At 44.7% G+C, this 14,027-nt stretch overlaps 1 protein-coding gene across 5 annotated transcripts in view; it reads right to left on the bottom strand.

The window, feature by feature from the left end:
• APBA2 (amyloid beta precursor protein binding family A member 2) overlaps nt 1-14,027 on the bottom strand; it is a 188,000-nt gene that overhangs the window by 107,595 nt on the left and 66,378 nt on the right. Inside the window, exon 2 of one of the 5 annotated variants that reach the window (XM_038532620.1) lies at nt 5,977-6,030. The exons of 1 other annotated variant lie outside the window; for it this stretch is intronic. The gene's annotated coding sequence lies outside the window, so the exon portion shown is untranslated. Of the gene's footprint in view, nt 1-5,976; nt 6,031-14,027 lie in introns of those variants that run through there. 3 more of the 5 variants (XM_038532616.1, XM_038532618.1, XM_038532617.1) reach the window with 3 other exon arrangements.

Genomic DNA, 14,027 nt, shown 5'->3' with positions numbered 1-14,027 from the left:
GGTGTTGATGAAATTTTTTCTCTCTTAATAAGTGCAACTTAAAAAAAAAAGTTAGGTGTCAGAGCAGGCATTTTCAGGTATTTGAGAATACACAAACCAAGCCTGAAAGCATATCTTAATGGCCAGCTCAAGACTGTCTCTTTGCCTCCTCCCAGGAAGGATACCAATAATACTGGGGAGCTATAAGATGCCATGTCCTCTCCATTTATGATGTGGTTCATTATCACAACCACCCCCTAAAACCACAAGTCCCCATTTACAGAGGAAGTTAATGAGCTTCTGGAAGTTTAAAAGACTAGAGCTCCAGACCTTCTGGAGCATCTACTATACACAAGGCACTAGGCTGGACATTGGGAACAATGCAGAATAAGCAGGCATGTAAGTCCACAGAGAGATCAATGGTGATGCAGGAAAGCACAGAGCAGGCTCACACGGGACTTAATGTTCAACCAGCGCCCCAAGAGGGTGGCCCATGAGTCCTGTCTGTCAAGATGGGGAGAAGCACACAGAAGAGGAATCAGCCACACAGGGCCAAAAAAAAAAGTTCTCATGGAGACACTACTGTTGACACAACAGGGCAAATGAGTGTGCAAAGCTGGGCTCATTCAGCCAAGATACAGAAACAACTCATGTGTTCATCAACAGATGAACAGGTAAAGAAAATGAGGTATATATGTACAACAAAATATTATTTCAGCCTTTAAAATGAAGGAAGTCGGGGATCCCTGGGTGGCGCAGCGGTTTGGCGCCTGACTTTGGCCCAGGGCGTGATCCTGGAGACCCGGGATCGAATCCCACGTCAGGGCTCCCAGTGCATGGAGCCTGCTTCTCCCTCTGCCTGTGTCTCTGACTCTCTCTCTCTCTCTCTGTGACTATCATAAATTTAAAAAATAAAATAAAATAAAATAAAATTAAATTAAATTAAAAAAAATAAAATAAATAAAATAAAATAAAATAAAATAAAATGAAGGAAGTCCTGCCATTTGCAACACAGAGATGGACGTGGAGGACATGATGCTAAGTGAAATAAGGCAGCACTAAAGGACAAATACTAGATGATTCGTCTTATTTCTAAACTCCTCAAAGGTATAGAAGTAGACAGTAGAATTATGGTTGCCAGGAGGGGAATGGGAAATGGGGAGCTGCTGAATAGGTATAAAGTCTCAATTGTGCAAGACAACTAAGTTCTAGAGAACTGCTATTAACCATAATGTCTACAGTTAACAGGAAGGTTAGTACCTTAAAAAATTTTAATAAGGTAGATCTCGTGTTAGGTGTTCTTCCTATGAAAAAAAACAAAAAACAAAGGGACACAAGGGAAGTTTTGGAGGTGATGAATAAGTTCTTTATCTGAATCATGGTGATAGTCACATGAGTGTATGCATATGGCCAAACCTCCCAAACTATACACATTATGTGAATTTTTTTGTTTACCAGTTATACCTCAATAAAGCTAGGAAGAAAATAAAAAAGAAATCCTAACCATTTCAATGATGAGATGAATGCAGCACTACCTATAAAAAAGTAAGCCTAGGAAGCTAAGAATTCCAGTTGAGTTTAGAGGATTAGCTAGTAAATAGGAGCAAGATCCCCCTGCTGAGAAGGAAACACAACACAAGAGCAGAGATGTTTGTGTGGGCATACATTGAGGTGTGTAATAGAACCTCATCTCTTATCAACTTTCTCAAATACACAGAATCAGGGTAGAGAGCAACGTAACAAACATCCATGAATACACTGTTCAGGTTTCCCCAACATTACCATCCTCACCTCCTCCTTTTTCATATTACTTGTTCATTTTTTCAATTACATTGTCTTTTTCTAATTGATTTGGAAGCATTTCCTATACAGACAGTATGCTAATCCCTTCCAGTAAATGCATCTCAGATATTTATTCCAGGTGGCAGTTTCCTTGAGTTTTATATAGTGTCTCTGCTCTTAAAGAAGTTGCTAATATTGGTGTTTAATTAATCAGTCTTTTCTGTGCCTGTGTGTGCATCTTACCCTTTTCTGCCTCAAGGGCATAAAGAAAGAAACTCTCTTCTATACATTTTAGTATCTTGCGCTTCATTGCCATTAATTCTGTTGGTATTTACTTGTATGTATGATATGAGGTAGGGATCTCATTTTATCATTTCCCATGAGGACAGCCAGTTGGCCTGCATCACTTCCCACCTGATCAATAACATATCTCTGCCACTTCCTGAGTTTCTGCGCGTGTGAGAGTTTGTTATTAGGCTCACTATCCTGTCTTGCCATCCCTCTGTCCTCCCTATACAAACATCACACAATCTTAACTGTAACTTTCCATCAGGAATCTCACTGCCTCGCCCTTATGCCAGCTTCCCCTTAACATTCTAGGTTTGTGTTTTCTTTTAAGGTCTAGTAGCTGGGAATTTCATTGAGTCTTATACTTTAATTATTTTTTATTTATTTATTTTTTATTTATTTATGATAGTCACAGAGAGAGAGAGAGAGAGAGAGAGAGAGAGAGAGAGAGAGGCAGAGACATAGGCAGAGGGAGAAGCAGGCTCCATGCACCGGGAGCCCGACGTGGGACTCAATCCCGGGTCTCCAGTATCGTGCCCCAGGCCAAAGGCAGGCGCCAAACCGCTGCGCCACCCAGGGATCCCGAGTCTTATACTTTAAAATCATTCCTGGTCAGATTTTACACAGCACTTTTATGTGTTTACACTTTGGCAAGAGCATGCTGACATCATTTCAGGGAATCATTTTCACAAATGCAACATCTTCTAACTTAACATATTCTCTGAGACTGCTTATGATTTAAACATAGCTTATTAATTCTCCCACCATTCCTCCAGGAAATCACTAAATTTATATGCAGTTGGCCCTTAAACAACGTGGGTTTGAACTGTGTGGGTCCACTTATATGCAGATTTTTTTTAATAAATACTCTATCGTACTGTAAATGTACTTTCTCTTCCTTATGATGTTCTTAATAGCATTTTCTGTTATCTAGCTTATTATAAGATCTGTATATAGCACATATAACAAAAAATACGTGTTAATCAAATGTTTATGTTACCAGTAAGGCTTCCAGTCAACAGTAGGTGATTAGTAGTTAAAATTTCTGGGGAGTCAAAAGTTATATGCAGATTTTCAACAATACAAGGGTGTCCCTAACCCCACATTGTTCAAGGGTTAACTGTAATTACAAGACATATATTCTAGAGATCAACAGTCTGTAGGATTGATATCAGAGGACAGTGAGGTCAAGGATTTAATTCTCCCAGGGTTAAAAAAAAATAGAACACAGCCCCAAACTTTTATTGTAAGCAGAAGCATATTCACCAAGTTATTCTACGAGGAGATGTAAGGCACAGACTCTGCGTATTAGTATTCTGATGTTACAGTATGGGTCATTTGCAGTAGAAAAAAATAAATAAACCCGGGTCCCTTTTCTCTGCAGCTCTCCTCACAGCGATTCATTCTAGCATAATTGACATTTAAAAATATCCATCTCATTGCCACTTTTCTCTCATGGAAGAAATATACTTTTCTGCAGGGAAGCTGTAGAGAATTGTGATGAGTATATTCACTTAAATGGCAGTCCCATTACACCACAGATGGGTGAGTGAGATCAGAGAGAGAGCGAGACGACTTGTCTACTGCAGCTGATTTTGATACTATTAGAGTATTTCAGGATACATAAAGATCCCACTAGGTCTTTTTTGAGCTCAGAAGAAAAAAATACCTTATCCCTTGGAGGCACAAACAGAATTGCTCTGAGGCTCCATCAGAAAGCAATGACAACCCCAATTTCATTTAGTTAAACTTGAAGAAGCCAATTTCAGAGAGGACAGTTTCCACAGGATGAACACACTGTACTGGCTGTTTGACCTGGGATTCCCAGAACGGAATTTCACTGCAGTCTGTGAGACCCCTTCCCCATAAGAACATCTCTTTACAAGCTATCCTTGCTGCCAGTTATAAACAAAATCTCCTCCTTCCCAGAATCCCCCAAAACGCTTCAACACTGTCACAGCTGAGGGTGGCTGACACACCTCCTACATGTGAGGCTGACAAATGTTTAGACAAATGCGTCTAAAATCAAACAGGATGGAAAAAGCCTCGTTGAGAGCACAGAAGTAAATTGGTAAACTTTAAAGACCAACAACTGAGGAAAAGTTCAGAAAAATGCTCATTTATTCTTCTGCCCAAACACATCAAAAGTCACACAGCTCCTCTGACGTTTCACTCTCTGATTCCTTTGGATAGGGGCTGATTATTCTTAAATATCTTATGAATGGGGACCCCTGGGTGGCTCAGTGGTTGAGCGTCTGCTTTGGCTCAGGGCGTGATCCTGGGGTCCTGGGATCAAGTTCTACATCGGGCTCCCTACATGGAGCCTGCTTCTCCCTCTGCCTATGTCTCTGCCTCTCTCTGTGCCTCTCATGAATAAATAAAATCTTAAAAAAGATATCTTACGAATGTGCTACCCTCCGTACTCCCAAAAGCCACCACAGAATCCATCCAGGACATCCGTGACCAGAACACCCCCTAGTACGATGGGAGGCAAGTTCCTGCCTGTGTAGAGCACAGGGCTCTTGGGTGACTACCATACAACAGAGGCTGGATTAGAAACTGAAATAAATGCAGCTGCCTTAATTTACAAAAAAAACTAGACAGAAACTAGCTCTTTCAGTAGCTCTAAACAGCAGTCCCTGTGTCCTTCTACTACACCAGAGGCCAAACAGTGGTCTGAGACCCAGGTCTTGATGCTCTGCAGTATCCCAACCCTGCTCCTGCTGGTCTTCATTTCTATCCTCAGAATTGGCAAAGATCTTCCCCACTGGGAAACTCCAAATTTTCCCTCTCCTTCAGAAGTCCCCAACCCACTATACTTCCCTATAAATGACACCTGGGACTGCTAACCACTGGCATTGCCCAATCCCAACCCTGCGATGCTCCCTCCCATGGATGCATGAGAACCCATGGAATCCATCTGAAGCTCAGACCTGCTCTGGCATCAAGACAAAAAGCTCATTCCTGGGTGGGCTTCCTCACCTCCAACAACAGTCTGCCTTCTACCCCGCTCTCCAAACATACCCATCTCCTACACCAGCTCCCCCACAACCAAGCCACTGGGGGTCTCTGGCCTAGGAAAAAGAACACCTACATATTTTTAGCCAGAACACATCTCCTGCAAGTGTCCCCCTGGACCAGGCGCTCAGGTGGCCCCTGGTCTACAAACACTTGGGCAAATCTGATACTATAGGTCCTACCAGGCAAGTGCAAGCCAAGTGCCGACCATGAGTCAGTGGGTTTGGACCACAACCCAGCTTCACCCACATGGCAACACAACACAGGGCCATTCTTCATCCCTGAGAAGCTTAGGAGGGCTCTTTCTGATTAAAGCTAGATTCTTCCTCCCAGCATCCTAGATGTGTACTCCCATGGAATGGTGGTACACATCTAGTTAGACTAGCAACATTGCCCAAACTTGATAGTGAAAGGCTGTACGTGGTGTTTGTTAGTGATATCTATCTATTTTTGATATAGATAGGAATCAAGGTAGGAGTTACAGAAATAAAAAAAATAATAATAATAAAAATTAAAAAAAAAAAAAAAAAGGAGTTACAGAAATAAGTCACTGAATCTGGTGAGGACTATGGTTTTCAGAAATACCAGTCTAGTGAGGAGGGGTTGGGGAGGAAGGTGTGTTGCTGTTGTCTTGGGGGTGGCTGGGAGAGGCATCCATCCCAGGCAGCAATTAATGCCCCGCAGAGAGCCCAGTGCTCACGGGCTCCTTAGCTGCATCCAGCCCTACCCTCAGACTCCCTGTGTGCAGACTAGCGCTGAGTTACACATCCACAGCCTCCCAGGAAATAAAGAACTGTGACAAATGCCCAGTTCCACTTGAAATGTAGCATCTCTTGAGTAAAACAATTCCATTTCACACCTGTCAGAAACAAAACCTCACTCCACACAAGGTGACCTCGTATTTCTTACCAAAAACAAGTGGTTTGGTAATGTTCCCCAAAACCTCCTGATGATGAAATCTTTCTGGAATAAAACAGAAGGAAATAGAGGAAATTACTTGGGTTTCAGAAAAGACATGGGTGTTCATATAGAGCCCCTTCAAGAAGTATAGACATTGTAATGAGTGAGAGGTTTTGAATTACCTATAAAAGTGAACTGATTATAATTCTAATAAGATGATCACAAATTACCAGAAACAAATAATCTAAATGTTTCTTTAGCCATTCCTCACATAATTATTGCCCTTAAGGACATCAAGTTGGGCCAATAAAGCAATGGCTTGTGTATCACTCTGGGAGGAGAGACTATCTGCATTTTAATGAAGCTCCTCAAAGCGCTCATGAATATGTATATCCCCACAACAAAGCCTGACCCCACTAGTGTGCAGAACCGGTATTCTGGGACACTTTCAGAGGGAGGTAGGTGTGCCTGTGGAGGCTGGAGGGGGGCAGTGAAGAGAGATTAAAGCAACAGAAAGAAAAGCAGGGCACGGCTCCTTTCCTCTGCTCAAGTCCACAGCCCACCCTTCCTCTTGGGCAAGGAGGTTTCTTAAAGAGAACAGAAAAGAGGCCATCAGGTTTCACACTCCTCTTGGATAGTGAGAGATTTGCAAAGCTTTGAAAGCAGAAGTCTGAGAGGTTCAATGTTCCTGGGGCTCAAGGAGAGGCCCTGGTTTGGATCAGGAACTCAAGGTGAGGGGCAGAAGATGGCCAGAGAAATAGAAACCTGGAATAGTAAAGAGGAGAGGGATTTGTTGGTCATAAACATCACATCCAAATTCTTTTTGTTTTCCTCAATATAAAACTGTATGTTAACTATATTAGAATTAAAACTCTTTTTTAAAAAATATTTTTTTAATTTTATTTATTTATTCATGGGAGACAGAGAGAGAGAGAGAGAGGAACAGACACAGGCAGAGGGAAAAGCAGGCTCCATGCAGGGAGCCTGATGTGGGACTTCGATCCCGGGTCTCCAGGATTGCACCCTGGGCTGATGGCGGTGCTAAACCACTGAGCTACCCGGGCTGCCCGAATTAAATTTTTTTAAAAAATTCCTCTTCTCCCTCTGATTTGGCTAAAGACAGGGCATTATAAAGGAAAGTCTTTGTTCCTTTCAAAACCACACCAATGGCAGCCTCCTCCGTGGGGCCTCATCTGCTGGCAACAGAAGGTCTAAGAGCATTTCATGAATAACTATGCTGGTAGGATAGTTCACCTCCAGTCTGGTTCTGGGCTCAGAAGTCACTAGGGATGACACCATTCTTGGGGCGGGGGAGGTAATAGGGTCTTGCTATTGGCACAGGCAGACATGGATTCTACTTTCTCACAAAGGTCTAAAACCTGGACCCTGTGTTGACTTTTTTTTTTTTAATGAAACCTGACAGCCACTCTCATTTCCCCAGACAGACATTTCTAGCAGTGGATTTTAATCAGGGAATTTGGGGGAGGCCCCTGCCACTCCAAACTGTCCCATAGATGCCTCTGGTCCAGATATTTTTTAAAAAATGGATTGGTTATCCCTTAGAAGGCTGAAGATGCTTCCATTCTGACCAAGCCGTGTATATATCTGTAATCTGCTTGCTCCGCTCAGGGGGAACTTAACATCCACAGAGTTGCTCAATTTTTTCCAAAGGTCTGGTCCTTCTATTGCCTTTCAAAACCCTTTACATCATCAGCCTCAATTTCAGCACATGTAAAGCATGGACAGTAAGATCGATCTTAAAGATGGTTGGCAAGGTGAATGCAACAAAGCACCCAAAACACTGCCTGGAAACACATTAGCATCAAACAGATTTCCTTCTTTACCCCCAAACCTCACCATCCCAGGACCTCCAAAAAAGAAGTGATGCCAGGGTCAGTGCACATACTAAATGCCATGTCCAGAGGCAAGAGCACTTCACTGGAGGTCATTAGACAGGGCCTCAATTCCTCACTCTGTTACAAGTTGGCTCTTTGAACTCAAGCAGTTCACCAAGAAAGACCTCTCTCCTCTCCCAGAATCCCCTACTCTAGCTCTGGGCCATTTTGACCAAGAGGGCTACAGGGAAGAGCCCAGAAGCTCTAGTCTACCAGCAGAGGCTAGAATTCTCCGCACATGTCTGCCATGTCTCACCTCCCCTCTCAGGTCCAGAGCCACCCACAATGCCCAGAGCCATGGTGGGCCTATGGAAATGACCATGTGCCCATGGATCCAGCCTCTCCCACTTCCTCCCAGCCCAGAAGCACCATGGGGAAACTCAGAGCTAGTCTGCAGGCTCAGCTGGGCTTCCCTGCCCTGGAGATGAAGCCTGTCCTATTGCTCTACCTGAAGGCAGGAGCCACAGCTCTCCCTCTGCCTGCCCTTAGTCTGCAAGTCTCAAAAGGACAAGAGTCTCATTCATCTGTCGCCTGAGCAGCCCCCGCCTGTGCCACAGAGATTCCCAACAGAGGCACAGAGTTGTCAGGCTGCCTTGGAAAAATGGCAGAGCTCTGCACCTTACATAACGCTTTTCCATAGGAGGAAACAGGCCCACATCTTAACTCAATTTAGAATCAGGTTTTTAAGTGTCTATTTATAGGCATCACACAAGTATCCCTTGTGGATGGCAGAGGAATTGGGGCTCTGAGCTCTGGTCCCCAACTCTTCATTAGCATTCTTTTCATGTTTGTCTTCTCTAAATTCCCCAGCAACATTTTAATTCAACAGCAAGGTCACCTATCACTTGGACCGAGCATTACTTCCCATCTCCTCAAAAGAAAAATATGAATTTTCTTGTGCCCACTCTCTTGGGGCTCCCTGGCTTGCATTGGCTAAAGTGGGGTTGTGTTATCTTCAATGAACTGTGTCTCTAGACAGACAGCTCACCTTTAAAAAAAACCAACAAAGTCATGAGTGCAGAGACCCAGGAAGGCCCTGGCGGGGGGCGGGGGGGGGGGGTGTCAGCTGGTCCCTGCTGGCTCTGAGTCCCCCGACCTGGCTAGACACAATCAGGGAGGGCCTTTTCCCATTCCAGCAATTCCAGCAGCTGGAATGAACACAGAGTCACCTACACCTGCCATGGCTTTTCTTCTCAGCCATGTATGGTCTGGCTGTTCCTACTTCTGCCAAACACATGTCCCAGCCTCTTTCTACCCTCTCTGGAAGCACCAAGGGCCAGGTCACTTCCCCTTGGTCTTCCTGGCCATTTGTGATTAGACAGAAATCTGAGAGCCTGCTCTCCTCCCGGCAACATACAATCATTTTTGGAATAATCTCCCAATCCTTACCAAGCCCCAGGCTGGAAATGAAGCACACAGGCCTTCCCATAAGATTTAAAACACTTCACTTATCCAATTGTTGGCCTACCCACAAGTTATTTGGGAGAGGGGGAGGGTAGCTTATCTTGTATTCCTGCTTCCCAGGGGAGGCGTGACATACAAAGCCATAGGAGCCTGGAAGATTCCACAAAGGCTCCTTCTGTCTGCATGCTGACTGGATTCTCTGAGGTCTGGAGACCCTCGTTCTTGGAACTAGTCCAGAAGGAAAGGCAGGCCCTCGCCTGGGGTACTGAATCTACAGCAGAATTCAAACACAGAGAATACTTCCAATAAACAGCCCTCCAGCTGCCTGACTTCAAGTACCACGAGGTTATTACAACCAACAGTATCTTATGACTACTGTTGCTGAGGCAGTTGGTATTTGGTGTCAGGATTAATTAACTCTCTCACAGGATGCCCACTGCAACTGCCATTGTAGGTTCTCTATTATTCGACATGCACATTTCTGGCAATCAATTGGAGCTCTGATCAAACACAGCCTTTGAAATGCCGCGTTTCCAGACACTTGGGAGGTAAACATAAATCCTAACCGTGGCTTCAAGCAGACGGTTCATAAATGTGCTGATTTCCTTTGATATTAGGTCAGGGGAGGCAATGGGAGGCCCCAAATCCACAAGCCACCCTCAGGGCCCAGCTGCAGCCCACATGGTTGGGGAGGGGGTTCCCGAGATGGGAAGCCTCATACCTCAATGGGCCCAGCTAGAGCCGCTCAAGCAAGCTTCCACCCAAAGCAAGAGATACAAGCCAGCCCTGAAACAGACCATGCTGTGCTGGGGCAAGTGGGTGTCACAACCAAACTTCATAGGCATCTTCTTGGCAAAGTTAAGGCACCACTCACAGTTTGATGGAATCCCATACTCGGACCCTGTCCTGGGAGAATGCCCAGCACAGAGGCAGGAAGTCTGCCTGGAGACCAGGAGGCTGATCTTACAGCCTTACAAAGTGGCTGGGGACGTGCACCATGGAAGCACATTTCCTGGAACCAAATGGGCAACCCTGTGCTTTATAGAGGCAGGGCTCTGGGCACAGGGGTTTGGGGCCAACTGGTACGTTATCATTGGATTGTAGAGCAAGTACAAGAATGTGATAAGCAATAATAACCCAGATTCAGTGAAATCCTTGCTGATGGAAGACTCTGGTCACACTGAGCAGAGGCCCTGGGACAGGGCTGGGAAGGGTCTGCACAGAGCACTGTGGCCAGAATGATGGGGGAAAGGTCAGGGAGCGTCGAAGGCAGGGCACATCAGCTGCACACTATGGCCAGCATGGATGTGGTTCTTTCTAGTACCAGCCTGCTGGCTGCAGCCAGCACCGAAAGCCAGGTGTCCATGGGACTCTCAGCACCCCTGCATGGTGGAGAGCTTAGAATAGGAGTTCACACGCATGTGGCCTTAGTGGGTCAGCTCATGTGACCACAGGGCTCATCTGCACTGGACTGTCTCCAGAGGGGAATAGGCAACCGGCAGAGGTCAGCATCTGGCAGAGAAACTGTTGCATGAGGAGGCCTCCTGGGATCTAGCATTACAGCTCCACTAAGCTGCCCCCGGGGGATGCACATAGCCCACAGGTATGGCTGGAAGGACAGAATATTGTGAGGATGTGGATGCTCCTCCGGTTTATTGTGGGTCTAAGGCAGGGGGTCTGTTGCTTCCTGATGGGAAGGACTCACCAGAACAGTGCTCAGTTGGGCACAGCAGGATCACTCCAAGGGAAAGTTAAAATGTCCCTAAGGAACCATTTCAAGTACTGGCCACAGATGATTCTAGTGGGGAAACAGGGGCTGGGCTCAGAGAGCAGCTCTAGGTCTTCAGAACCAGATGAACAGAAATGATGCAGCCCAGGTTATGGTGGGCTGGGAGCTGGGGGAGCAGTGATGGTAGAGTTGGGGAATGTTCCAGCTTGAGTGGACACCAATGGGCTGTTTTACACAACTAAAAATCTTAAAATTCTAAATAACTCAGTCTCCTAGACAGCTGCAAGGCAAAGTCTTCAGATGCTAATAATTTTACTTATAAAAACTAGAATGCATTATTTGTCTCCTCTGGGCAGGAAGCTGCATCTGCAGAATAAGGAGCTCAAACCATAAGACTCTCATTTGAGCAAATGTTTGGGAGTAAAATGGATTTAAAAATCATCTTCAAAGGTCACAAAGTTTCAAAAACAATTGTTTTGTTGGAGAAGGGGGACTTCTAAAAACCACTATTAAAAATACTACATTTATTAGGAGTAACACACAAGTCACTACCAATGAAATGGTCAAAACTCTCCATTCTTAGAAGCAAGCTTATCTTTTTAAGTCTCAAAGTGACCGGTCATGGGGGATGTGTCATATTCTGCCACCAGATTTCTTGGTTGCGAAAGATCTTTCTTTCCTCCCTGCACCAGATTCCAACACAGAGACTCTTTATCCGTGATTAGTTTCCCAAACAGGGACTGTTCTTTCAAGGTGATTGTTTCCTCTCCATGGAGCCTGTGAGGCCACCCAGGTGGCAGAATGGGGGAAAAGACACAGGTCATTTTGATCCAGTTCAAAATCTAAAAATTGGCTCTAAACCCAAACTGGCTCTAATGTCCAATATCCAATATTTTCTGTGTCTGCTTTTATGTAAACTCATCTGAGACTCTACCAAATAAACCTGAGAGCTCCTTACAGCATGTTGAGCTGACTTATTAATGTTGAGATTGAAACTAAAGGTGTCCTCAATAAATCTGTCCTTGAGCAGCCAGTGATGCTCTGTGGACATAAACACTGCTCCCAGGGCTCTTCTTAGCAGAGTGTTTACACTGTAATACCTGACATATTTCTCTGATGATTCTCAGTATGAAATCAGGCTTGTGTTTGGAGTTCTCACCTGGCTCTGGGGACAGAGAAGACAGTGCAACCCTGAGGTATGAAGATCAGAAAACGGTGCCAGGACTGTCTACTTTGCAGCCAGAAGTGGTGTCTTAAGAGGCGAGGGTGAAGGGCAAAAGGAGGGCTGGCAGGGTGGGCTCAGGCAGGTCTGAGTGGACCCTAGGGATGGAGCGGAGTGTTCAGAGGTGCCTTCCAAGCCTGCATCTGCCAGGCTCACTTCATTATTATTCTCTCCCATGCAAATGAGGCTTGTATTTTTGCCTTGAGGAATCTGATGCCTTCCAATCCCATCCCCTTCCCCCTACCACCATGGGTCCCCTGGAGATAGGCTGGGATTTTGTGTTCTCTTCAGGTAGCTCAGCGATGCTGAAGGGAGGGTCATCCAGCAGGCTGAGAGCCAGAGCGAGGCAGTGCCTGCCAACCTTATCAAATGAGGACACGGTGCTCAAGAAAGCTCTGGGCGAGGTGATGATGCATGGACACCGTCTGATATGACCATGCACGGCACATCGGCTTCTCTGGCCCATGTCACACTTACTGCGACAGGCACCGATGTGCACCTCTGAATCCTTAGAGCACTGCCATGAGGTAGCAAGGTTGTTGTCACCCCTGTTTTACAGATGAGTAAACTGAGGCACACAAAAGTTAGTAAGGGCATGCCTAAAGCCACACAAGAAGTTCTGGAGCTGAGGGGCACCTAGGTGGCTCAGTCCATTAAGCATCTACCTTCGGCTCAGGGCACTATCCCCAGATCCTGGGTTCAAGACCTGGGTCGGCTCCCTGCTCAGCAGGGAGTCTGTTTCTCCCTCTCCCTTTGCCCCTCCCTGCTCCCACTCATGTTCTCCCTCTCTCTCTTTTCTCTCTCTAAAAAATAAATAAAATCTTTTAAAAAAAAATTCTAGAGCTGGGACTTAATCCTGGCAGTGTGGCCCAAAAATCCATGCTCTGAGCTCCTGTTTTGTTGGTAGGAAGAAATGAGAAAAAGATGTTTATAATATATAAAATCAAATGAAGGATTAAATGATCAATAAGAAAATTCAAAGAAGCCAAAGGTATGAACCAGTAATTCACAGAATAATCAATACATGAAATAAATATACATAAATACATGACAATAAATATATGAAAAGATATTCAACCTCACTGGCAGGCAGAGAAATGCAAATGAAGACTTCTCTGTAGAGACCACTTTTGCCCATCAGACTAACAGAACTTAAAAACATCCGATGATACCAAGTGGTATCTGGGAAAAAGGGAAGGGGAAACCTACATGCTGTTGGTGGAAACATTCATTAGTAGACCCACTTGGGAAAATGACTTCTGGAAAATGTGAAGATTCATACATTTATCCCGCAGCAATTCCAATTGCTAAGTATTCTAAACAAAATCTAGCTCATGGTCACATAGAGACATACATGAGTATTCAAAACAGCCTTGTTTGTAGCAGCAAGGAACTGGAAACCATCTAAAAACATCCACCAATGAGGAACACAGTGTATTACATTCCTACAAATGAAATGCCACATAGCGGAAAGGTATAAAGGACAGCTGCACGTTTTCACATGGATGAAACTTGCAGTTATAATGTGAGTTAAAGAAAAGGCAAGCTACAGGAATAAAAACCGTATCATTAGATATCATTTGCACAAGGCTTAAAGACATACAGAAATCATAGGCCTAGGTATAATGACTAATGTAGTAAATTAAAACATACTCCAAACTCCAATAGTAGTTACCTCTGTGTGAGAAACAAGGAGACACAGTCAGGGAGGGGCTCCAGTTATACTGGTTAATTATGATAGTTTAAAACATGTCCACTAATTCTTGTTTTTTTTCTTTTTTTTAAGATTTGTTTGTTTGTTTGACAGAGA

Source organism: Canis lupus, chromosome 3 (assembly GCF_011100685.1).
Source record: "Canis lupus familiaris isolate Mischka breed German Shepherd chromosome 3, alternate assembly UU_Cfam_GSD_1.0, whole genome shotgun sequence".
Taxonomy (NCBI): domain Eukaryota; kingdom Metazoa; phylum Chordata; class Mammalia; order Carnivora; family Canidae; genus Canis; species Canis lupus.
This window is presented reverse-complemented; position numbering and strand designations above follow the sequence as displayed.